This window comes from Vombatus ursinus, unplaced genomic scaffold (assembly GCF_900497805.2).
Source record: "Vombatus ursinus unplaced genomic scaffold, bare-nosed wombat genome assembly UNPS02014778.1, whole genome shotgun sequence".
NCBI lineage: Eukaryota > Metazoa > Chordata > Mammalia > Diprotodontia > Vombatidae > Vombatus > Vombatus ursinus.
In genome coordinates this window covers 12,750,713-12,775,017 of record NW_020954556.1, presented here as the reverse complement: position 1 = coordinate 12,775,017, position 24,305 = coordinate 12,750,713, and positions in this window count along the sequence as shown.

The following is a 24,305-nucleotide window of genomic DNA, read 5'->3' as shown; positions in this document are numbered from 1 at the left end:
AATGATGATGATGATGATGATGACGACCCTGGTCAAATGACTGTATGCCTCAATTTTCTAATCTGTAAAATGAAGATGTCACACTTGATCTCTAAAGCACCTTCCAGCTATAAATCTACAATCCTACAGATTTTTATATACAAAGATATATACAAATGTACAGATATACACACATACATACATATATGTATATATACATATGTGTGTGCATATATGTGTGTGTGTGCATACATATGTTTGTGTGTATACACACACACATACATATACATATTTATCTCCCCATTAGAATCTGATCTTCCTGAAAGCAGGTAATGTTTTGCTTTTGAATTTCTATCTCCAACACCTAGCACAATACCTGACATAGTTAGCACTGAATAAACATTTGCTTGTGTGATTGAGGGATTGAAAATCCCATTATTATATGTGTAGATCTTTCTCATTAAGATTTTATCAAGGTGAGAAAGTAGACATATGTAACAGTGCTAATCAATGTTCTCTTGATTACTGTTCTAGGGAGAATTTGTGATATTGATAAGATTTTTCCCTCCTTCCATTCTTTTGGCATACAACAAAAAATAACTGATAATTTTATACTACTTACGTGTTTAAAAAAATGTTTTATATACATTTTCTCATTTGATCCTCACAAAATCCCCGAGGCAGGTACCATAACTATTCCCATTAAATGGATGAAAAAATTGAGATTCAAAGAGTTTAAATGATTTGCCCATGGTCATGCATGTAGTTAACAGTCTGAGGTGAAATTTAAATCTGGTCTTCTCTACAAGTCAGGCAAACTTCCCCTTCCTGGTAAATCTTATAAAATAATCCCTCAATAATTACAAGATTGTTTCACTTCAAGTTAGGATTTCTTTCCTATATATTTGCTCTGATTCAGTTATTCTTCCTGATGTCATCTCCCTAAGTGTTATTTCTACTTTGTATAGCACATTAATTGTTTTTCTACCACCTGAAGATGATAAATACAAGTAAATTCTGGACTATGGCTAATTAGATTTTCACATCATATGCATTATTCAGAGAGGCAATCATGGTATAGAAGATAGAGAACTGCTCTTGGTTTAAAGTCCTATTAGATATATAATGTCTATGTGACTGTGGGCAAGTCACCAGACAAGGCTCTAAGTTATAGAGCAAACCGTAATCTACTCTAGTAGAAGGAATTTACTCACCAGAATTTACCTACGTGGATAAAGTCAGAGAGCCTGTCCAATACATACACACACACACACACACACACACACACACATATATACATTGGACATAAAGATACACATACACACATTATACATATATATATATATATACACACACATACACATAACATATACACATACAAATATATATATAATATGTGTCTATATATACATACATACACATAAATATTTCATGTGTAACACCCTCTTCATGACTCTATCCCCAGCTTCCATTTATACTTGTGGACCAGGTCCCTAGAGAGAAATTGCTACTTCTGTTCAGGATTCTGGTTTCTATTACTGTTGCTCATGAGTCCCCACACGTGTGCTTTCTATTTCCATCAGTCAGCAGACATCAATTATTTGTTTTAGCAAAAGCATTTACTTAAGTAAAATTGGACAAAAACATGGCCTCAAATTCTTATGTATCCTCTCCAACAAGGAAACTTAAGTCCAAAAGAGAATGGGGCTCTTAATGATAGAAAACATATAATCAAAGGGTAAACTCTCAACTCCTGGCTAGTAGAGCTCTTGTCTTGAGTTCATATCTAGCATTCTTCTCTCTTGCAAAGAATCATTCTCTTTGAAAGCTGATTCTTCTTTTGGATCGCTATTTTCTATACCTATCTGTGTGCTTGTTTTGTCATCATTGTGTTTTTCTCACTCCCAGATAGATATGTTGTCTGCTATTTGTCTGGTCCCTCCAATAACATGGTCAATGGTGAGGAGTAGGGGAGGAGAGAAGTTGAAAAGAGGGAGGAAAAAGGTTTTTCCTTTTCCTAAAAGCAGTTCGATTCCCTATCAGGAGCTTGCCTCAAATTGGAATCTTCAACTCCCAAATGGAAGCTTTTCACTGTTGGGCTGGATCTTTATGGACTAAATCAATTCCTTCCTATTTAAGTCCCCAAGGGTCATGATGCCCTTCTTCACTTCATTAAAGAGGTTCAAAACTTGTAAAGAGATAGCTTTATTTATAATGTTGGCATTAGCTGTCATGTTTATACATTTAAGTCTTCATCTTGACCTTATACTGATTTGATTATATTAATTGAGATGAGATTTAGAACAACTCCATTTTGCACACATACATAGACATACATGTATTCACACATAGAAACATATCTGGAATACAGTCAATACGAAATAACAAGTATAATACCTACTATTTATATAGCGCTCTTGTCTTCAAAGTATTTACACATATTATCTCATTTGATCCTCACAATAATCCCGTGAACTGGGTGCTATTATTTCCTATTTAATAAATAAATAAAGTTATACCAAGAGAGACTAAGCAACTTGCTCAGAGTATGATGTAGATAGTAAGTCTGTTAGGTAGGAATAGAATTCTGATCATCCTCATTCCAAGCCACTATATTAAGCTGTATTTATAGGGTAAATTAAAGGTTATTTGGAGAAAGTCACTAAACTGGAAAGATCAGGAAAGTTCTTATATACATAAGTGGTAGCATTTAGGCTGAATTTTGAAAGGACCTAGGGATTCTAAGAGATAAAGGTAAGGAGAGAGTACATTCTAGACATGGAAGACAGTCTGAATAAAAGCATGGAGGTGAGCAATATCATATATCAGACACATATATAACAGGTTGGAACTTAGACTCAACTTCTTAGGAAGAAGACTAGGAGAAGAAGGAGGAGGAGGAAGAGGAACAAAATGAAATCTCTCTGGAAAGATAGGTTGGAACCAGGTGGTGAAGGGCTTTATATGCTAAATTTTCTCCTAAAAGCAATAGCGAGTTACTGAACTTTTTTGAGCAAGGGACTGACATGGTTGGACAGCTACGTGGCTCAGCAAGTACAGTGTTGGACATAAAGTCAGGAAGACTCATTCCCATGAATTCAAATCCAGCCTCAGACCTGAGTTCAAATGTGACCTCAGACATTTATTAGCTGTGTGACCTTGGGCAAGCCACTTAACCCTCTTTGCCTCAGTTTTCCCATCTGTAAAATGAGCTGGAAAAGGAAATGGCAAACCACTCCAAAATCTTTGCCAAGAAAATCCCAAATGGGTTCATGAAGAGTTGGACACCACTGAAAAATTACTCAACAACAGCTGACATTGTTTGATCTTTAAGAATATGAATTTGGCAAATGTGTGAAGGATTCATTGGATAGGGGAAAGATTGGAAGTAGAGAATATGATTGGAACTTTTGGTTCTGGAAGAGGGGTGGATTTTATTTATTTTGTTTTGGGAGGGAGGCAGAATGTACTAGTTTGGACATGCTAAGTTTGAGGTACCTATAAAATAACAAGTAATGATGTTTAGGAGTAAATTTGTTAGTTGGAATTCAGGAAAGAGATCAGGCCCTAGATATTTAATTTGGGTGTCATCTGCATGGATACCATAACTGAAGCCATAGGAACTGCTGAGATCCCAGAAAGAAGGAAGACACTGGCCAGAGCCTGGGCTACTTACATATAGAGACTGGGGTATGCATGATGACCTAGCAAGGAGGACTGAGAAAGATCAGTCTGACAGGTAGGAGGAAAACCAGAAAAGCAGTATCTCCAAACCCAGGGAAGAGCCAGTGTCCAGGAAGAAGCTAGAGTCAACAATGTTAAACATTGGTCAAGTAGAATCAAAGAAAAGATCATTGCATTTTTGCAAATAAGAGATCATTGATAAAGTGAAAAAAAACAAAAAACATGACTTATTTTAGCTTTATGGTCCCATTGAGTGTTAATAACATATGAACTCCTGAGTTCACTTCCCAAACTCAGTCTTCAGGGATTGTAGCTTCTCTAATTGTTCCCACAGGGCTGTTTCTCACTAACAAAGGCATACTACACTAATAGGATCAGCAAGACTGTTGCCTACTCTATGTGCCTAATCTCTCCTTTGTAATTGAATGCAGGGACTTTTGGATGACAGCCTTTCTAGGTCCCCTTTGGTGGGATAACCAGCTCATTAAATTCTGACGTGAAGGATATTTTATTATAAAGTGACAGGTTCAAAGATTTATTTTTCCATTTTTCACCTGTCTTCCCCCTCCTGCTTATGCCTTTATATTTGTTAATGGCCTTTCTGTAAGTTATATAATCCTGTCAAGGGTGGAAAAAAAAAATCACTCTGGGCTGCTCATTTGGCCTAAATCACTCAGCCTTTAGCTGTGACAGGCAGTATGTAGACACTGCTCAGTGCAGGAGGACAGCTGTCCCACTCCCCAGTCATTGTCACTGTGCGCTAAGGAATTGCACAGTTTTAATAAGATCATAAAGGAGAATGACATGAACTAGCGTGATAGGTCGTTTTCATTAGCATTCAGAATATCTGGGTTCTGTGGGATAATAAATTAGAGCTGTTGAGCAGAAATGGGCAATGTGATGATTCAATATTTTTTACTATACCAGCAAATGAAGTCAGACCTAAGCAGTTCTGTTTGCTGGACTCAATCACCATATGGTTTGGAGGCAATCCCCGCCCCATTTTTTACTTTTTTTTTAATGGGGGGAGGACTAAGGGGGTGTCAAGAAGCCAGATAGCACTATACATGTACATTAATGATAAAGAGGAAGAAGCCCTCCTGGGTCTTCATGTACAAGCATGTAGACCAAGAGTTCTTAACCATTTCTGTGTCTTGGAACCCTTTGGTAGCCTGGTGAAGCCTGTGGACCCCTTCACAAAATAATGTTTTTAAAATGCATAAAATAAAATACAGAGGGTCACACAGGGAATCAATTATGTTGAAATGCAATTATCAGAATATAAAAAAATACACGTATCCCAGTTTAAGAATAATTGTAAAGAATGAGGTTTCCTTTAAAACAATCCTCTGAGGATGGTAATTTCTGTATTATTACCCTCATATTTCAGATGAGGAAAATGAGGCTTAAGGAAGAGAAAAAAAAAACTTATGATCATAGATTTAGAAGTAGAAGGGGCTTTAGAAGCTATTTATTCCAATCTACTAATTTTATACATTTTTAAGGTCCTAAAGGTAAGAGGGCAGAGATAGAACTTGAACCCAGGTCTTATGACACCAAATCCAGTCTTTTAATATATTTTGAATATGCACTGTGTGCAGAAGCAATTCTTACTTTTACTGTGAATGACATTCCCAGAAATAGGTGTTGTGGGTTAAAATGATGGTATAGTTCAGTCATGTCTGACTCTTTGGGACCCCATTTGGAGTTTTCTTGGCAAAGATCCTGGAGCTGTTTGCACTTCTGCAGCTCATTTTACAGATGAGGAAACTAAGGCAACAGGGTTAAGTGACTTGCCCAGGGTCACACAGTTAGTAAGTGTCTGAGGCTAGATTTGAACTCACAAAAATAAGTCTTCCTGATGCCAAGCCCAGTGCTCTATCTACTGTGCTACCTAGATATTAGTAAAATTTGACTTTCTCAGAGAAAAAATGGCATTAATGAAAGTTGTGTTCCTGAAGGGCTGACTTCCACTGGTATGAAAATGAACACAAACACTTTAATCAATTATGAAAAACATTTCAGGTAACTATATTGAAGGGGACAACACTCATTTATAGGTAAAAGTTCTGAAAGATCTATTCCAAAAGCTTGGTTGCTTGATTTAATCCTGGGTAATAAATGAGCATTGTATTTATCATTGCCATTTTACAGATTAAGATCACTGGCCTCAAAGTGTCCAAGAGATTTGCCCGAGGTCATACAGTTATAGTGAGGGGTAAAGTCAAGATTTGAATCCAAGTTCTTAGGAGTGATGGGGTTGAAATCTGGGCCCCAGAAAGGAAAAACCCTGGACTTTCCCACTTGGCCAAATCTCTGGTGTTCCCCTGAGGCTAAAATCCCATCAACTAGCCTTTCATTGTGGCTACACCCAATCTCCCCTCCATTGTCTTACCTCCCTTGGCCCCCCACCATTTCCCACCCTTAATCCTAGCTAGGCTCCATTCTCCCTTGGCCATGAGGTCCAGGTCCCAAGAGTTCTGTTCACCCCAGCTTACTAGCCACTCCCATCCAGATCTCCTTAGGCCCTTCCTCCTATCACTCCAAACTACTTGGCCACTCCTAGATCCCTCCCACAGTCTTTCTGTATATAAAGTCTATCTTGTCTCTATTAAGATGCTCTGATTCTTAAGATCTAGCCAATAGCCTATAGATGCTCAGATTCCTTAAGAGTCTAGCTAATATGGCGAATCTTCAATAAACCTTGTTTTTGGCTGCAAGAAGGCTTGGGTCGAATTCTTTCAGGCAGGACCAGGTTATCGTGATTTTGGGATTCCAGGACCCCTAACCTCTAGGCCACATCAGGAGTACTTAGAATTGCATTAAGATACAGTCCTGCTATGCTTTCCCTTATGTCATGCTTCCTCAGAAATTGAAGGAAACTTTCCTCAGGGTCATGGAATACAGAAGGTCTTTGGGGGCATTTTTACATCTTGGGAGATGTTTAAAGCCTTCCTGAAGTAGACTGAAACTAACTAAACACAACAAGCAATCACAGAAACTTACATTTAAAAAGATAGAAGCTACATCATAGCACACTGTACAAAGTTATAGTCTTCACTTTTTCTGTCTTTTTGTTGCTGTCATGAATCATAATAACTCATATTTCTAGTTCACCTAAGGGATATGATAGTCTTGCTGCACTCTTACCTGGTCAAACTATATCTAAAGTAATATGTACAGGTTCTTTTTCCCTAATCATCTTGGGAAACAGACCTAGTAATGGTATTGCTGGATGAAAGGGTATAAACAGTTTAATAACTCTTTGGGAATAATTCCAGATTGCTTTCCAAAATGGTTGGATCGCTTCACAGTTCCACCAACAGTGAATTAATGTCACAATTTCACCACATCCCTTACAACATTTGTCACTTTCCCCCTCAATTATTTAAGCCAATCTAATAGGTATAAAATGATATCTCAAAGTTGTTTTAATTTGAATTTCTCTAATCAATAATGATTTATTTTTTTCATATGATTATAAATTGTTTTGATTTCTTCATTGGAAAACTGCCTCTTCTTTCCTTTGGCTATTATCAATTGGGGAATGGCATATTCTTTTACATTTGACAAAGTTCTTTATATATTTGAGAAATGAGACCTTTATCTAAGAATCTGTCTATAAATATTGTCCCAATTTTCTGCCTTCCTTTTGATCTTGGCTACATTTGTTTTATCTTTACAAAACCTTTTTAATTTAATGTAATTAAAATTATCCATTTTACACCTCACATTGCTCTCTATCTCTTATTTATTCATAAATTGTTCACCTCTCCATAAGTCTGATAGAGAATATATTTCACGTTCTTCATATTTTCTTGTAATATCTCTCTTTATATTTAGGTCATGTATCCATTTTGATCTTATCTTGGTAAATGGTGTAAGATATAGGTTTATGCTCTATTTCAGTCAGACTATTTTCCATTTTTCCCAACAATTTTTGCCAAATAATTAATTCTTATCCCCCAAACTTAAGTTTTTGTACTTGTCAGATACAAGGTTAGTATATGTTCTATGTGATGCATTTCAAAGACATTAATAAGGTGAAAACCATCCACAGAAGGGTCAGCAAGATGGTAAGGCAATTGGTATAGTACTATGGAAAAAGCATTGGATACTGAGGTAAGGAAATCTCCATCTTCAAAGAGCTCCACATCTGATACTTCTAGGTTGCATGATATTGGATGAATAACTTTGTCTCTCTGAACCTCAGTTACCTTATCTGTAAAATGGGTATACTAGCCTCAGATGATTATTACAAGGAAAGCACTTTTAAAATTTAAAGTAATAAATAGACTAGTTCTTATTGCTATTAGGCCATATGAGGATCTCTTGAAGGAAGTCTTGAAGGTATCTTTAGAATAGAAGGAATAAGGATTTGAAGAGCTCTGTTTATTTGAAGCATTGTTCTAGAAAAAAGTACTAGGACAGCCTCTATCTGGGCTCATTTTGGGCACTTGTACTGGTAAATTGGGTTCCCAGAGGGCAGCTGAATACTAGTCTCCTCAAGATTGCAAGAGTGCCAGTGTTTCTAATATGGTCACTTATATGAGCACCCATCTGGTGTGCCTATCCATTATCAATCAACAAGCAGAATTCAACTAGCTTCTAGAAAAGAATATTGACATTATGACAAACATTTATTAAGGGCCTATTTTGTGACAGGCATCATACTAAGCACCGGCAAAACAAATAAGAAAAACTTCCTTGATTTCAAGGAGCTTATAATCTAGCGGGGGAAGACAATGCAGAAAAGGAAACTGAAAAGCAGGAAAGGGGTAAGGTGTGGGAGGGTACCAGAGGGTATCCTATGGGGAATAATCATGAAATGGAAACTAAGCACAGCAACTGGAGGCAAATGAAGAAAGAGCTGCAATTTTGAGCCCTCTGTAAAGGGAGGCTACTGAAGGAGCTTTTTGCTCTGCCCTCCAGTCCTCCAATCAGAGGGGCATCAGCAATTCAGGGTACTGATTTGGTATGAGTGCCAAAATTGAAGCAGTCTCCATGATGGTGAGTTTCCTGGTGATGACATTCTCAGAGAAAGGGGAGGTGGATGTTGATGGTGGAGTTGAAACCTAGCAGAGCAACTTAAGACAAATGAATCTGTATTAAGAAGGTACAGCAAGAAAAATGTTATTAGAAAATGCCATGGCCCTATCCCCTGGGGCAAACTATCTTCTTGTACGCACAAAGTTCCTGGCAAAGGTGGATTCAAACAAAGAAGAATAGGAGTGAGTCAGGAGTGTAGAGAATATATGTGGCCAAGGGGTATCTTCCTCTCCAAGACTGAGGATTTCCGTAGAGCACTTAGCTCTCTGCTGGCTCCAAGGACTGGTGCTTTTCAAGGGAACATGGCCAAAATGTCTCTCCTTCACAAGCTGAAACTGCCATTGTCCTGAAGATACTGCTTTTCCACTGTGTGCAGGTGCTTCCTCTAGCAATGGCCACTACTTCTCTTGTGGACTACTATCAATTCTGTCTTCTGGTGGGACCTCTGACGGCCTTGATGTATCTCCTGGTCTCACATATTCATCCTGGTACCCCTGTCTCAGGATAGTCACTCATCTAAGATCAGCAAACATTAAATGTAGAACAACAACGAAACCATGGGCTCAAGGACACATGGTGGCTAGGTAGGGGGAAAAGCAGCTAGCTTTTCTCCCCTACGTAACATTTCACATCTGCCCTTCTCACTTGGAATCCACCAAGGAAGATCAAAAGAAGGAAAAAGGATTGCTGTCCTCCCTTTGTAGAGTCAGTTTTGACTCACTTGCGTAAACAGTTCTGACACAGCACCACCTGAGTCATCTGTCCTTCTAGTTCCTCAGCTTTTTCTGTCATCACATAGGATCAGCCCAAGTCAGGCACGGCGATAAACAGAATACTCAGAATTCCATGGCTTGGATTGGAACTAGACAAGGAATATCTGTGCCATCTTTGTGTAGCCCACCAGGAACAATAGATTTGGTCATTTTTAAGAGCTGAGCATTTGTGGACCCATTCCCCCGTTATACTAAGATAGTCTGATGTGGCACCAAAGGGAAGAGCTAAAGTAGAAATGAGAGTAAGCTGCAATGAAGCAGATTTTGCAAAAATGAAGAAACCATTACAAATGAAGCAAACCAATAAAACAATATACATGATGACTACAACTTTGTAAATAGAAAGGACAACAGCCACCAAATAATTGAAAATAAATGTTGTAAAATTACAAAGCATAAGCAAGACCCCAAATAAGCCTCAGAAGAAGATATCTTCCCTCCCCCCCATCATGCCTTTGTGGAAATGTGGTGGAGGGGAGTCCATTATTGGGGAAAACTGCATGTATTTTCAGTTTTTCCTATGTACTGATTGATTTTTCTGATTTCTTTTTTTTTTTGAGATTTGCATTGTATAGGATGCCTCTCCTTGCTGGGAGAGGGAAGAATAGAAGGGAAACTTTGTGCAATTTCAAAAAATAGCAATGCAATATGAATTATTTATTTATTTATTTTAAACAAGAAAAAAATGATAGAAGAGGGAGTACACATCGAATAGCCTAAATTTTCATAGCAAAGTAAAGACAAGGTTATCACATGAAGGAGGGAGAAAAGGGAAACCTGGAAGGCTGGAAAAGGAAAGAGAAGGTTTGTAATAGTTTCTGTGGGGAATAAAATGGGGAATCAATTAGGAAGAAATAAAAGGACTGCATTGCAGTGAGGGTTCAATTTAGGGTACATAACATGAATTTCCAATTATGTTAGATAGATACAAAATGTAAATTCTAGGAAGGACCAGGCTGCAAGATAGCAGAATAGGAAAGAAACACCACTGCGATTGTGATATTGGTGTTCACGTGTAGTTGTCCTACTTTCCTTGAAGTTGAAAAATAATTTACTACAATAATCTTATGTATGTGGTATTCAGAGACTGGGAACGTGACCTAGGACTCCACAGAAAATGTAAGCTATTTTGAATAAAATGTAAACACCAAAAGAACCTCCAACTATCCTTGGAAGAACTTACATGTGATCCCTGACACTTTGCCTTCTTGGTTGTGTTTCTCCATAATATCTGGCCTGTCCTGGGGCTGGTGTGGGGTCCACAATGTTACATTGTCCTGCTGTTGCCCAGGATGATTGGCCTCTTGTGAGTAAACTCCCCCAATTAACCTAATTAACTCTAATAAAATTTATTAATAACCAAGCTGACATGGGCCCCTCTTTCTTCAGCATCTCAGCATTCTCTCAGAGGTTATTTCACCCTACAATTTGCATAATAAGGGCAGATCTGCCCCCTTACATCTTACCAATTCTTCTCATTTTCCTTCTCTTTCCTTTTTGCAATTTTTTGTTCTTAAATGCCCTTGCAGTGACTTTGTTTATTTGAATATCTTACTAAACTTTATTTAAACTGTTTTTACTCTCTACTGTCTCTTTATGCTTTATGAGATAATACTCCTCCTAGTTGTCAACCATCCTTCTTCATAGATTTTACAAAAGAGTTTATATTCTAAACTTCTGTTGCCTTTGGCATTCATCTCTCTCTGTTTGGCAAGCAAGTCCAATGTTTGCTTAGGAGCTTTCTGGGCTTTGGTCTTTTTATTGTGCAATAGATTTGCTATAGTTAAACTTCTCTATGAAGTTATTGTAATCAGTGTTAATGTTTTTCTCCTTTCCATTTCCAATTTTCATTGCTAGTTGCTTGTTTAATTAGTTCAGAATCAAATTGTTGCAATTGTATGCGCCCCCCCCCTTTATTTATTTTCCATGTTCTTACTAGTTCTGTTATTCGCTCTGACAAGTCAGTGGTCTCACTGCTCAAAGATAGCTGATTCATGGATTACTGCCATATCAATAATTCTTTCCCTGCCTACTAAAACACATCTATTTCATTTTGTGGAGATACTTGCTGTTTACTAAGTTTAGTGTCTACCATTTTTTTTTCAAGAGAATATTGCTGTTAACAGGCATGAGTCTTCTGTATGGTCTGTAAGAGCCTCTCTCATTCCTTTCCCCTTCCTGAAGAATACCTTCTCATAATTTTTTTCCATTTTCATCTTTCTTTGCATTTGCATTGATGTCACTGTGTATCAGAATATATGTTGATTTAATTTGGAAGGTCTTATCAAAAACTTTACACACCTTCTTTAGCTCTTCATCCTCAGCAGCTGAAATTGGTTCATAAATCACAAATACTTTCATGGTGTTCTTTTTGAAAGTACTTATCAACATGAATAATCCCTGAAATAAATGCTCTTGGGGAAACTAAAGATCAGTGAACAAAACAGGGTGAGAATTGGTCATAATGATTAGCTTCCCAATGCTGTAAAGGATGCAGGCAATTACTCAGGCGTAGTTGAGTGAGAGTAGAGTCAGGAAGACTTGGGAGGAGGACATTACAAAAAATCAGGACCTACAGCAGGGTGAAGGCAGTGGGAATGGAAAGAAGGAATGAGAGAGACAGAGACAGAGAGTCAGACAGAGACAGAGACAGAGGGGCAGAGAAAGAGAGAGAGAGATTGAGGAGAGAGTTTTATTACAATGAATTTTAAAGCCTCAAATCTTTAATTAAGTGCCTAGGCTTCTGCTAAATGCTGGGGATGATCAATTAATCAATCAACAAATATTTAAGCACTCAGAGAGGGACTAAATGAGGACTCAAATAGAGAAGAGAGATAGTCCTTGCTCTCAAGGAGTTTACATTTTACACAGCACTTAGAGAAGATAGTCAGTCAACAAGAATTTATTTAAGCCCTTACTTTGTGCACTGTGCAATGCACTGGAAATACAAATACAAATATAAAGTAAAAAGAAAGTCAAGGAATATATATTCTAATGGAGAAGAAAACACATAAAAGGAAGCTGAAAAGGAGTGGGGAGGATGAAAAAGTGTCTGGAAGGGAGAGGGGGCATCATGGAAAAGGAGGTCCAGAGTACAGTCCAAACCTTGTCTTTGGCTTTAAAGACATTTTGTCCAAATATCTGTCATATAAAGATTGATAAATGATGGTAACTTAATTGCCATCTGATTGTCTCTGGTTCTGCATCTACAGCTCAGCACTAGTAGTGGAGTTGACCTATTTTGCTCTATGGCCACACTTGAGAAAATTGGGCCCTGCAATGACTGAGTTCCATGAGTTATATTGACCCCTCCTTGAATTCCCACCTCAGAATCAAGGCGTTGAGCCCGTCAGGTGAAAAGGACATACAAGCCCACAAGTAACTAAAGCAATAATTGGTAAAATTTAGTGCAATCCATTCCTCACCTCTGGGTCTCATTTTCTTCTTCTGTAAAATGAGGGTAGGCTTCAGGGGTAGGAATCTGTGGGCCTCGAGGTCACATATGGGCCTCTAGGTCCTCAAGTGCAGCCCTTTGACTGAATCCAAACTTCACAGAATAAATCCCCTTAATTAAAGGATTTGTTCTATAAAACTTGGACTCAGTCAAAAGGCTGCACTCAAGGACCTAAAAGGCCACATGTGGCCTCCAGGCTACAGGTTCCCCATCCCTAGGCTAGATGTTGTCTAGGTTTCCTTCCCATTCTAACTCCTATAATTCCAAGGCTTCAGAGAAGTGCAAGACAAAGTACTGGGAAATGCCTGGGAGGGAATAGCAGTTACTAATATATGGGGCATTAGAGGAGGCTTCTTGACACTAGTTGTATGACAAGAAAAACACTGACTGGACTAAGAAAGAAGTCCCTTGGAGAACCCAGCTCTCCTGGAAACATTTTCTCTTTCAGGGGTTAAGATTCAAACTCAACTAAAACACACACACACACAAACACACACAACTCATCAGGCCAGTTAGAGAGGTATCCAAACTGGTCACAACATACTTAAGGTCATACTTGGGTCAGTGAAGTATACAAGACAATAAATCAGGTATTTTGGGGGGTAATTAAGTATTGGAACAGAAGCTGGAAGTGTCTCCCCTATGGCATAGTAGTAAGACAAAGATGAAGGGATGGTTGAGATTGCGCCTAATAGAAGACAATCCTGTGGTGTGTGTTTTGTCTCTTGCCTGTTAATATTGAGAAGAGTTTCTGATCTCAAGTTCTAGATCCAAATCCTGGTTCTGGTGCTAATTAGCTCAGTGACCCTGGGAAAGTCACTTAGCTTCTCTCACTTAACATCTCTCTCATGTAAAATGAAGAGGGTACAGTAAATCAGAGCCAGATTTTAGAACTGGAAGGGACCTTAGAGTTCATTTAGCTCAACTTCCTCCCCCCCTTTTTTCCAGATGAGGAAACTGAGTTCTCTAAACCAGTGAGGTCAAACTCAAATAGAAATGGAGGACATTAAAGCATACATGAGGATCCCTGAGGGTTTCATATTGACTTAGAAAAGCCACATTATCTGGTTACATGAGGACCACATGTATGGCATCTCTTCTCTAAACTTTTCTAATTCTCTGTTCATCCTTATTTCAGGGACTGGATTTGTATTACCTGAAGGTGTCAACTGCTCAGAAACAGTCATAGAGGGCCATCAGATTTTGGGACCCCCAGGCCCTTTCATGAAGGGTAAAGCTCCTCAGTCTATTGTTGTTCAGTCATTAGACTCTTCATGACCCCACAGACCATACTGTCCATGGGATTTTCTTGATTTTCTAGTCTATAAGGCCACTGAAATTTCTCTCTTGCTTGTTTTAGATCTCCCACTGCCCTGAAGGGTTCATTTAAGGCAGAGAAACTCTTAACTGACAAAGTTGCTAATTAATTTATAAGAACTGGAGAGTTGAAGGAGCAATGAATGGAGAACTGCCTTCAGAGTCAGGAATAGGGGCATGTGTTCAAGTCTTGCCTCTGATACATACTAACTGTGGGGTCCTGGGCAAGTCACTTAACTGCTTAGTGCTCTCGGCATCTATCTGAAGTTTGAGTGGCACAGAACGTTCTAACCTGCATTGGTAGAGAGAGTTTCCTCACCTACATAGATGCAATCACATAGCTCATCCTCATCCCCATAAAAAATTTGGAGTGGAGAAGGGAAAGTGTCTTGTAGTTAGGACTTTCCAAACCAACAGCAAAACAGGGGATTGAAAACTGACATTAACCACTTTATCTATAGGGCAAGAGAGGTTTACAAGACTGTAATCTGGGAATTAGATCCCATGCCAGAGCAAAGAAATGGCCCTTTCCCTCCCCTGAGTCTGCCGCCATAGGAAACCTGGCTCCTGAGGGTTATTACTGCCATTTTCTCTTCTTCCATGAGGCCTCCTGGCCACTGTCTGGCTGTTCTCTCTTGGCATTTTTGATTGTGTTTATTGAATGGCCTCAGCATGTTCTATTCTGCTCAGACTCGGTGGTTCGCCCACTGGGCAACAAAAAGCCTGCCTGTGCTATGTAACTTTCCTTTCAACAGCTGGCAGTTACAAATTAACTTTTTGACTTCATTAGGCTAATCTGCTGAATTGTCCCTAATTTGTAACACCTGAAAACTTCCCTCCTGCCTTCCTCTCCTCCTCCAGTTACCTTCCCTCATCAATCAGAAACTGTGTAGCAGGGAAGGAGCATATGGAGACCTGGGCAGGCTTGGTTACAGCCAGAGTTTCTTTCTTTTATTTTATTTTTCTATCTCCTTTAAACCACTCAACAACATAGATGGCATGAATAAGCCCATGCCGTGTCTGTGGGGGGAGGGAACAGACGTGGACCTAAAATGTCATTATGTTCAGCAAGGAAGAGCAAGTTTGTTGAGTAACTTAATGACTAACGATCAATCAAATAATCAATAAATATTTATTAAGCACCTGCTATGTACTAAGCACTGTGGTGCTTAGTGCTAAGGATACAAAAGGAGGCAAAAGATAGTCCTTGCCCTCAAGGAGCTTACTATCTAACCAAAGCAGCCAGGTAAAATTTCAAGCTTTCATACACTCATCCACAAGGAGAGAATTTTAGTGGCAAATTAGCCTAGGATGGGAGTAGTCTGCATTTTCCCCTTTCCTTTTCCTTGTCTATATCATGAGGATAAGAGCTCTTAAAGGAAGGATTCTAGAAGATGTCTCATAGTTGGAAAGGACCTCAGGGTTCTCCTGTATTTGAATAGGAATCCACTCTATAACAGTCTTCACAAGTTATCATTTAGAATCCAATTAAACAACCTCCAGGGATGGTGAACTCACTAATCTATTCCATCTTTGGGGAGTTCTTCTAAGTAATATTCTTCCTTACTTCACATAGACAAATGTTGGCCTCTACATGACCTCTACCAATTTCTTCTTATTCTGCCTTTGAGGGACAAAAAGACCAAGTGAAATGTCTCTGCCTTGGGAGACATTTGTAATTCCAGAAGAAAAAAAAATCACATCTATCTTAAGTCTTTTCCTCTTGTCTTGTCTTTTTTCCCTTTTGTCTTTTCCCCCCAAAGAATTTTAAATTCAAAGATTTATTAAGAACAAATAATATAAACATGTCTCCCAATACCTTAAGTGCATATTCCCCCATACTTCAAGTCAGTAAGTACGTATTAAGTGCCTGCTATTTGTCAGAAGAGAGGCCCCAAAGAAACAAACAAAACAACAGTTCCTGTTTTTATGGAGCTCACAGTCTAACGAGAGAGATGCCATGTAAACAGCTGTGTTCAAAAAAAAAGGCATGATGAATTGGAGATCATTTCAGAGCAAAGAAACTAGCATTAATGGCAACGGGAAAGGTTTCTTGCAAAGGGGAGGATTTAGCTGAGGCTCCATCTTTTGAGGAATAGGACTAACCATGGACCAGCTTCTACATATTATTGGTCTCACTAAATTCATAGCCAAAGGGAGCATCACTGCTGAACGAGTCCTCTTAGCTTTTGTTGGCAAGGCTCCAGAAGTTTGCTTCTGAATATCGTTCATTGCTCCTCAAGGTATGGGCAGCCTACAATAAATACCTGGTCTTTATTCTGACTAGCAGATTGCTGTATTCACCCATTCTTTTTATAACATAATCTCTAGTCCCTTTCCCATCTTGGCCATCCTCCTCTGAATGTGCTCTAAACGCAGTGGTTCAGCAATCTCTTCAGTTACCCTTCCTAGAGGGAAAGCAGTATTTCATTGCGGCAAATCAGACAACTATGCAAAGAGGTTCTACTTTCAGTCCCCAGATAGTATCCACTAGTGAGGGGATCTCCCAATAACCACTTTCAGATGACTTTCCTTTAAAGTTCAAAGCAGTTCAGTCAAATCTGTAAAGTCAAACTAAGATCTTCCAACTATCCCATCAGGCACAAGTGCCAATTTTCTTCCCAGTTTTCCCTAGAGGATCCTGATGGAAAACTAGCAACAAACACACAACTCTTAAAATTTCTTTCATATCCATGATGCACTGCACCCTGTAGGTTTTAAAATATAAAACTCTTTTCATCATAAGATTCTCCGAGAACATCCCTGCCCTAAAAGCCTAGGCTAGAGAATGAGGCTGGGAAGACTGGAAAGGTAGATAAACAAGATTTGCTGGAACCAAAAAGCCCAAACATCTCAGGCTTATATCTTAATACAGGAGTTACACTATATAAAAGCAATTCTGATACACTTTGTACATGTAGCGCCTATGGGAATAACTTCTTGGAGCTGGAGCTGGAACGTGGCAGGTGAACATTGCCTTTAGAACCTTAACTTGTGTATTGCTGGATTGCTTTTTAGCCATTTGTTTGAGCTTTGGGGATGGTACGCCTTTATTTCTTATGGTTTACAAATTATTAACTCCCTTCCTCTCTCTACTTCCACCTTCACATACTTGTAGAACCTTAAAATTAGGTGAGCTTTTAGAAATCATAGAATCTAAGCTCTTGAAAGTTGAAAGTACCTCTGTAGCCATATAATCCAACTCCTACATTAAAAAAAAAAACAACAACAAAAACCTCTTCTCTACAGTACACCTACCTATTGGTGTTGTACCTATAGGCAGCTAGTGGATAGATTGCTGAGGAAGACCTGAGTTCAAATCTGACTGGACTCAAATCCTTACTATCTGTGTGACCCTACAGAAGTCACTTCACTTCTGTCTGACTTAGTTTGCTCATGTGTAAAATGTTGATAATAGCAACAGTGACTTCTTATTGCAGTGAAGACAAAATGAGATTAAATTTCTGAAGCTTTGCAAACCTGAAAGTGCTATATAATTGCTAGGTGGTGTTGTTGCCTTTGCTTGAAGACCCCTAGCAAGAAGAAGATCGATTTTGCTTCAGGCAGCCCATTTCACTTTAGGTCAGCTTTAATTATTAGGAAGTTTTCCCCAACATCTAGCCTAAATCTGCTTCTCATTTTATCCCCACTAGACTTCATTCTGCCTTCTGGAGCCAAGCAGCAGAAGTCTAACAACACCTCTTCCATGTGTTGCCTTCCTTAAATCCATTCTTTTCACTTGGCAGATAAGGAACTTCAGTATGAGAGAATGGTGAATGAATTGTTCAATGTCCCATAGAGAACCAAGAGTGAAGTCAGCTCTCCTGATTCCCAGCTTTTTCCACAAAAAGCACTCTTCATTTCTTCCCATTTTCCCAACCCTACAGTGGTAAATCATAATACCAAAGGATTAAGAATTAGAAATCACTAAATCCAGTACCCATGTTTTATAGACAAAGGAACTGAATCTCCTGGTTTCCCAGGCTTCCTTCAAGACTTGTATATCAGCTGAAATTCCACTTTCTGCAAGAGATCTTTTTTTTTTCTCTGCTAGTGCCCACCCTCTGAGATCACCTCCCATTTGTACTACATGTATCTTGTTTGTACATGGTTATTTACATGTTGCCTCCCCAGTTAGACTGTGAACTCCTCAAAGGTGGGGACCATGTTTTTTCTTTCTTGGTAACCCCAATGTTTAGGACAGTGTCTGACGCAGATGGACAAATTATTTTTGATACTATGCTGATGCAGATGATGATGACAATGATGATGATGATGTTGATGATGATGATGATGATGATGATGATGATGATGATGCCTGGAGAAGGGAATTGATTTGACCGACTTCATCCAGAGAATATTTTACAGCTTGTATTTGTACCTAGGTCCTCTGATTCAAATTTACTTCTCTTTCCACTGCACTATGCTACCTCTCCTGGCCTACTTCCTTTTCCTTGATTAGATCATTCTGTTTTAAGGTATATGTGTGTGGTACCCATGTCAGTTATATATGCCATATGAGTGTGTGCTATTGAAGGGTGAACAGATATGTCTCAATATTGCCTACCCCCTTCAAGGGAAGACTTTGATTCCTGCCAGAAGGGAGCAGGAAAGTGGAGCCATGAGGCTGCAACTGTTGGAGAGGGATATTGGGCTAGAATTACATCTATCTGGCTCCTAATTATTGCTAGTCTAGGGTAAAGAACTTATATATTTATACCACTTTTCCTGGTCACAGTTCCTTAATAGAGAAGCATCCCAAGCTCTCTCCAAAGACATGACTTGCTCCCCACCAAATTCCAGTTACATGAAGACTATCACAGTGAAAAGCAAATAAATCCATTTATCCAAAGTCCATAACAACAAGAAATCAGAGAAGTTATGCAGATTAGAATATACTTGACAATACACAGTATATCTCAGCTTAACTGTGAGAAGCAGTTCCCAATCTCCCCCAAGGGGAAATTCTGCAAATAATGTAGCAAGCTGGGGGAAAAAAAAAGGTATGTGCTCAAGGTGTTGCCTTCTCTACATGTCTATTTTTTTTTCTCCAAGCTGGGAGCCAGAGAAAGAATCTCATCCCTCCCAAGTTTTCCCTAATTCTACCCCTCATGCAGGCATGATACATTTCCTCTACCAATGAAGATATTCTTATGTAAATGAGAAGCTAGAGTACCCGGTTACACTGTTATGGTCTTGACACATACTATGGAGAAACAGAAGAGAGAGAAGACATGGCCTTTGTGGTTAAGAAACTTATAAACCAGTTGAACTAGAGATTAGTAACAAGAGAACTGAGTTGGATATTATAATTGCTTTATGCCACGTTGGTGTTAAACCCTTTTTACAGTATTAGTCACCATAATTTAGAAGGACTAGGGAGAAGGAGAAAAGCATATAGAAAAACAAAAGTACCAAAGATCTATTGAAGAAGGAGAGTGGGAGAGGGCCAAAAAGATATATTAGGAAAGTAAAAAGAAATTGGATTGGTTTATGCAGGAGAAGGGAAAACTAAGAGACAAAGAAGCAGCATAGTACAATGCAAAGAACTCTGAACTGGGAGCCAGGCGACCAAATTCATTTTCAAGATTACATCTATGGTCCCTTCCAGCTCTGGCCTTTTTTGTTGTAAATATAGCCTCTAAGAATACAAAAGTTTTGAATGAAAAGAAATCCTGACAGTGTTTTTAAGGCTACTAATCAAGAGGAAAAATAATTAGATTAAAAGAGGGGATAGTTTCATTGGATACAAGGGAGAACTTCTTGGTTATAAGGGGAATAAAACTCTGAAATTGTTTTGTACTTTCCTACAGAAATCTGTGAAGATTCTTTTCCAAGTCTAGGGTTTTGTGAAGTGTGATGGTCATAATCAATCAGGGAGAGTGGACTCAACCAGAGTTTGAGAAAACATGCTGGACTCTCAGGTTCTTGAGTACCTTTTCTTCTCTTGATGACCGCATATTCCTACTGACTCTTTTCTCTGGGTCTTCATGACACTGCTTTTTTCTGATTCTCCCTACCCACCACTGCTCAGTCTTCTTACTCTACTCCACATACTTTATGCTTACTATTCCTCACATGTGGTGTTCTGTCTCTCATTTCTGTGCTTTTGAACTGACCGAACCTCATGTCTAGACTATACCCAGTCTTCTAAACCTCTTGTAATATCTGGTTTCCTTCAAGACTTGGCTTAAGAGCCACATTCTACATAAGGCCTTTGCTGCTCTCACCATGTCGCTAGTGCCCTCCTGTCCCAAACTAACTTGTTCTCTTTTTTGTATATATTCTGTATATACTTATTTATGTGCACATCATCACATGAAGGGATATATATTTAGTAATCCAAGATCTTGGCAGTGTGTGTGTATATAACAAAATGCAAGCTTCTTGAGAACGAAGACTTTCTTTGGGTCTCCAATGCTTAGTCCAGTGCCTGGTACATAGATGATTCATAGATACTCATTGATTGACTTATGATGTGAATGTAATGTCTCAATTATCTTAGGACTTCTGAGCTCTAATAGGAAGCATTTCGTAACTCTCTCACCCTTCCCCCCAAAAAAGAAAGAAAGAAAGAAACTACCTAACAGCTTGTTGTTGTTGTTCAGTCACGTCCAACTCTTTGTGATCCTACTTGGGGTTTCCTTGGTAGAGGTACTAGAATGGTTTGCTATTTCCTTATCCAGTTCATTTTACAGTTGAGGAAACTGAGGCAAACAGGGTTAAATGACTTGTCCAAGGTCACACAGCTAACAAGTGTCTGAGGCTAGATTTGAACTCAGGAAGATGAGTCTTCCTGACTTCAGACAATCTATTCACTGCACCACCTAGTTGCATAACAACTAGAGCTCTCCAGAAATGGAATATGCTTCTTTGGGAACTAACAGTTTCCCTCTCATTGTAGGTCTTCAAGGTAAGGCTGGATGCTTATTTGTCAGTTGGAAATTGCTTTTGGGCATGAGCTGGATGAGATGGCCGATGAAAATTTCAAATTCTATTACTCTGTTATTAGCAATTGATCTCTTCCCCTCAAATGATCAGATACGTTCTTAGCAGTTTGCATATTGCATATCCTAGTAAAATGTAAACCCTTTGAGGGAAAGGTCTGCCTTTTGTTTTGCCTTAGCATTCCCAATACCCAGGGGACCTAATATATCTTTGTTGGATTGAATGGGATTTGATAGAGCAACTACAAAATACAAGAATCAGACAAATTTCCTGCATATCTTTTTCATGTACTTTTACACATTTGCAAAGAAGGTAAAGCATGGAAATTATAAAACCACAGTAGGATTATTGTTCTCTGCAAAGAAGGGATTTGGGGATTTTTAATTAGTGGGTGCATAAAGCCCTGCTACGATGAAACTGTAGCATGAGATGTAACTCACACAATGGGACTTAACTTTTCACATCTGCAGTTATGGAGCCTGTTGGCAGCCTCAGTCTGCTTTTCTCTTTCCTGTCCATTAAGTTGAATACAAATTAAAAACCAATAGATACAAATAAAGCAAATCATCAATTTTTAAAATTCAGCAATGGGTTTCCCTTTTAACAGCCATTTCATTTTTATGTGTCAAGATTAATTTTTCACACATACTAGCTCATTAAAAAAAAAACCCTGAAATATGGTGTCATATGGAGGTTTTTTCTTCCTTTTTTTAAAAAATAAGATCTGCTGACAATTATGCAGCCATAAAGAATATCCTCACTAATTATCTTGGAGTGCACACACTGTGCTGACCAGTTTGTCATCTTGTTGGGGCTGGCAGTATTAGGTGAGCCTTTCAGTCCTAACTCAAGCATTGCCTGGCTGCATTTGCACCCATGCTCATTTTAACCTGCATAGGTGAAGTTAATACGTATGCAAAACTGCTAATGAGACTAGTGAAGGTTATTCAGAGGTGCAGGGGGTTGGAGGATGATGAGAGCTCTGGCAACCAGGGAGGCTGACCTCGGGCTGTTTGAAATTGAAATTTAGGGGCTAAATTAATAACTCAACCTGAGAACATGTGGTTAAAAAGTCTATCTGCTCCAGGGTAGAAATGATAGCTTTTGACATAAGAAGATCCCTACCTGTGGAGGAAGAAGAAAAAAAAACCTGGGGAGAGATGATCAAAGCCCAAAGGCTATTTTTTTTCCTGGCATAGCACTGCCAGCCATGAGTGGGGTTGGCAGTGGCCATGGTGGAAAGCCCCATTATCCAAGATGCTTTTTGAATGTGTTTCCGAACTCTCCCTTTACAGCCTATGTAGCTCAGCACATCATCACATAAAGGGATATATATTTAGTAATCCAAGATCTTGGCTGTGTGTGTGTATATAGCAACAACAACAATAATCCCATTTATTTAATGCTTTAAGGTTGACAAAGAAAAAGTGACACATGGACATTATAACAACCCTGGGAGTCACTAGATGATGAGGGAACAGGGGTTTGGGAGATTAATTGACTTACCCAGGGTCACACAGTTATTGTGTCTAGGGTAGGATTCAAACCCAGGTTTCTACTGACTTCAAGTCCAGCCTGCTTTCTATCACACCACACTCTATATGTGCATGCTCATGCATGCATTCATGTCCATGTATATGTTTCATGAAACAAGATCATTCTTCTCATGGTCCTGTGAGGATCAGTATTATTCAGTTACTAAGCAAAGCCAATGAAGGAGAGAAGATGTAATGCCTGAATATTCAGTCATATCTGGATATTTCCTGTGCATTTACTGCTTCTAGTATTGGAAACAGCACAAGTCTCCTAATAGAGATGATATGATAGATGCATTATCAGTGTGTGATAGTTCAGGATGATAAACTTAATGGATGAGATCTCTTTCTTTATCATCCTAATGTTAACACTCATCTCTGCTCACATGGACTTTTGAATGGATTTCTCATTGGTCTTCCTTATTTTTTTTTCTCATTTAGGCTAATCATTTACAATTCTTTCAACTGATTCCTGTGATCATATCCTCCAGTCCTCTCCCCATTTAGTCATTCTCTTCTGAACATACCCTATTTTATTTATGTTTCTTTTAATGTATGGTACCCAGAACTCAATAAACCACTCCAGATGTGGCCTGCCTAGAGCTTCTCTTACTACTGACTGTTACAGTGTTAAGTTCATTGACCTTGCCTACTGATGCATACTGACCTTACATTCCACTAAAATTCTCTGGTCTTTTTATAGGACTTATTGTCTAGCCATGCCCCTTCCATCCCCTATGCATTGCCTAAAGTCAAACAAATAGTAAACAGTGGCAGAAAGCCAGAATAATCCAGTAGATATAATGTTGGGCTTAGACTTCAGAAAACCTACGTTAATATTTCATCCAATGCTCATTAACTTTGTCACCCTTGGGATACTGCTCCACCTCTCTAAACCTCAGTTTCTTCATCTGTAAAATTGGGAGGCATCTCAACCTGTAATATCTACCTAGCTATTAGGAGAATCAAATGAGATTTAAAAGTCCTCTATAAATAACATGCAATATTATTGTGCCAAACTTGGAGTCCTGGCACCTGAGTGCAGATTCCCTTCTCTGACACTTGCCCAACTGTGTGACTTTGGGCAAGTCACTTACCCTCACCAGGCCTCAGTCTCCTCATATTTAAAATGAGGGGATTGGACTAGATAATCTCTGAGGTCCCTTCCAATTCTAGAACTCTAGACTAAACCCATGCTTTATTATTAGTGGTAGCAATAGGTGGTAGACCCTGGATTTAACCACAGATTCTCAGCAAATACAATGTTCTTTCCTGACAAGGGTGGGGAACCAGTAGCCTCTAGGCCACAGGCGGCCCTCTAGGTCCTCAAGTGTGGCCATTTGACGGAATCCAAACTTTACAGAACTGATCCCCTTAATAAAAGGATTTGTTCTGTAAAACTGTAAAACTTGGACTCAGTCAAAAGGCTGCACCCAAAGGCCTAGAAGGCCACATGTGGCCTCAAGGCCACAGGTCCCCTACCCCTGCTATACTATACTATACTATCTATTCATTTTACCTATATCTATATCCATCTCTCTCTCTCTCTCTCTCTCTCTCTCTCTC